Raw genomic sequence first — 3,359 nt, 5'->3', positions numbered from 1 at the left:
ATCGTGTTCTATTATCTCATATCACACATCTCATCTCCTTTGTCCCGAGATCCACGGTCTGTCTCTCTCATTCTGTCTCCAGCTTGATTTTTGAACTCTTGTGATGATCACACAAAAGCAACAGCTGACAGCACTGACTTTGCTTTTGCGTCATCCTGAAGCTTTGGCAAGTGTTAGGAGTGGGCCCCAATCAGAGTGCTGGATGAACGTCAAATGCGTGTCTGCATGGCTCGAGGTCAGAGGTAGTGGCACAACCAGTTGAGTCCTCTAGGAATCTCTGCTTTTGGGGGCTGGGTGGGAGGAAACCTGAGTCTCGGAGGAACCCTGGATCGGAACCCAGGATGTTCCTCCTGTGCGGCTGCTGTGTGATGTTCTACATGTTTGCCTATGTTTGTCGTGCCTCCAATGAATGGGTTTACTTATGACTGAAGTGAAAGTCCGGATTTTATTAATACAATAGAAAAATTGAAAATTGAAAAATGAGAAGGTGGTGGAGAACATCATGAGACTATCACAGATGTTGCGGTCTTTCAGTTACAACTGTGTTGTGATGCATTTTAAATAAAAAAATGTGGGGCTTCTTTTCAAAATTATTATATTATTAATAATAATATTATTTTCTTTTTAGTTAAAAGCAAAAAGCTCTGTTCTGTCAATACAAGTTGCAATTTATTTTATTTTATTTTTCAGGGGCATATTGGTGTAATTTTATTACATGCTGCCCAATCCAGTTTGAATTCATATCAATTGAACCAATATTTTTCTGTGTATTATTATTTAAGATTCTAAATTTTCTATCTCATACAGGAGTTTTAATGCAATATTTTGCAATGTTATGTAAATAATAAGTTCACAGTAGTGGCGTCACAAGCCCATCTATGAAGGCGTTTATGAAGGTGTTCATTAATTTAAAAAAATATTATTTAAATGTAAGCTTCTGAATGTAAACTCACTAAAAGTAGATTAAATAGATATCATTTGACAGAATATACACACTAAAAGTCAAGTAACAAATGATGAACTACAGAAGTTTAAAGGCTCTTCTCACTCAAACTTTACTCACACTGACCCACCTGATGTGTCGCGCATGAGGCTACTGATAAAATGTTTGAGACATATCTAAAATGGTTTGGTCCAGCGACGACACTGGTCGGTGGGGATGAGTGAGTGGAAGAGAAGGAGGGCAGATGTAGGGAAGAATTCAAAAGGAGAAGCAGGAAGCAGAAATGTGGCAGACAGAGCTAAAATAAACAATTCCCCGGATGCTGCGGGCTGAAGGCGCACTGCCCCGCGGCGGCGTGGCCTCTCATGGCTGTGGCAGTCGCCAGTCACTCACATCACATAGCATTACTTGGGATGGGGTTACAGGAAAATGTCAGCGGACGCATAAGGAGGAACCATCGGGCCATAGGATAATTGGATGGCCCCAGGGCGGTGCAATCTTGCATTCCCACGATTCCTCTCTTTCCACCCACACCCTCTTCTCATTGTGTTTCTTTCCCCCCTTTTCTATCATTTATTTCTTTGAATATTCTCTGGTTTGCTCGGTTCAGCGTGTGCCGTCCATTTCCACTGTAGTTTTCTGGTGCGCGGCTCTGAGGGCAGGGATTCTGTGGGTGTTCATCTGGCCTCTCGGAAAACGGATCTGCATCTGTGAACTCTGGGAATTGCTCATTAAGACTGGTGAAAACGTTTAGAAATGAGTTAATGGCTGATATTAACCGGGAAGGAGGTCATGCCGCCCAGAACGGCAATTTATTTAAACAGCAGAATGAGGAGCTGAGGCCATGTGTTAGCTGAGTTTTGGCTCGCGTCGAGCTACATCAGGCACTTCCTGCTCTTACTTCCTGTCGGTGGTCCAGAATCATGTGGCTACAGCCGTGTTTTAAGACTCAACATTTGAAGGTCCGATTGGTTTGGAACTTGTTCAGTTAAATGTGGCCAAAGAGGACTCGGTGCCTGGACTCGATCTCTGGTGTTTTCATGTTGCGTGTGTCAATAGTGACGCGTCGGCAATCCAGTCACACAGACACGCACATATAATTCTCACTGCGAAAGAAACAGAAGACGTTTTCCCCAAAATAAAAGAGCTGAAATGCTTTCACTCAGTTTGGTCCTGGTCTCTGCATGCCCTGGTCTCGACCCGGTCTTGACTCCGCAGCCTACTCAGGCTAACACACAAGCATGGAGGCAATTTCATGAGCACGAGTGCACATTCACCATGGTCTCCCATCGTTGGCAGCTCAGTGTTTGAGCCTCCGTGACTTCAGAGGTAAGGACCTATCTAAACATGTCCTCTCACTAGCGTCCACGCTGTTCTCCAATGCTGTTTACATTGCAGCTGTACGGCGCTGGTGATGCCTGTAGAGCGATGAGGAGCGAAGCTGTTGGTGAGCTCAGTCATGACTGAGGTGTGGGAAGGTGCCTGTTCGAATCCCAATGAGCCAGTGTGCTCCCTTAGGCAAGGTACGTGACTTCTAAGACACCTCATTTAAAAGTATTTGTAGAGAGAGAGAGAGCCTGTAAGAGTCCTGTGTTAGTAAGGAGGCAGAGAGAGAGAGTAGAACGCCTGCTGCTCTACACTTAGAGATGCCATTTTGCCATGGATGTTGTGGGTGGTTTCATGAAACAGTGTCCTCATTTTCAGAGGCCACTAGATGGCGCTCTTGGTTTAGAAAAGAGTCATTCAAGTCCAGACATTTTTGCAGTTGACAGCGCCATCTGGTGGCCTGTGAAAATCAGGACACTGTTTCACGAAATAAAAACGTTTCTTTTTAATCGCAAGAAGTAAATCTCCGTCCAGTCCGTCAATTGTTTGATTTTTTCTGAGGGAGTTTTCCTTTAAAAACACTCGGAAAACCACATCCACGATATGTGAGACGTTTTCAGCTTGTTTTGATGTTTCCACTTCATTTCAGTATGTGTCCCAGCCTTTTTTCATGTTTATTACTATTAGTATTATTATTAGAATAGTCTTCATTTAACATTTTAATCTAGATATTGCATGTTTTTATCGGATATTCTGGACAATCCATTTGATCTGCGCAGCACATTGCTGCCGATACATGACAGAGTGGATGGGAAACATTTCTCCTTCCTCCATTTCCACGTCAACATCATTTCGTGATAAACACTTAGGTGCACATCACATGAGACTTCATCTTTAAAAAGCGACCATTTATCTGAAGGCGGTGCCTCACAATCATTTACATGCCTCCGAGGCCAGTGGAACTTCTCCAGCTTTCTCTCTCCGCTTTGGTCAGACTCCTCCACCTCAACCCACCACCACCATCATCCTCCTCTCTCCACACACCTGCGCTCTTCATCTTCCCCTGGTATCTCCGCTAAAACACTCACAA

The sequence above is a fragment of the Synchiropus splendidus genome, chromosome 13, assembly GCF_027744825.2.
Source record: "Synchiropus splendidus isolate RoL2022-P1 chromosome 13, RoL_Sspl_1.0, whole genome shotgun sequence".
NCBI lineage: Eukaryota > Metazoa > Chordata > Actinopteri > Syngnathiformes > Callionymidae > Synchiropus > Synchiropus splendidus.
This window is presented reverse-complemented; position numbering follows the sequence as displayed.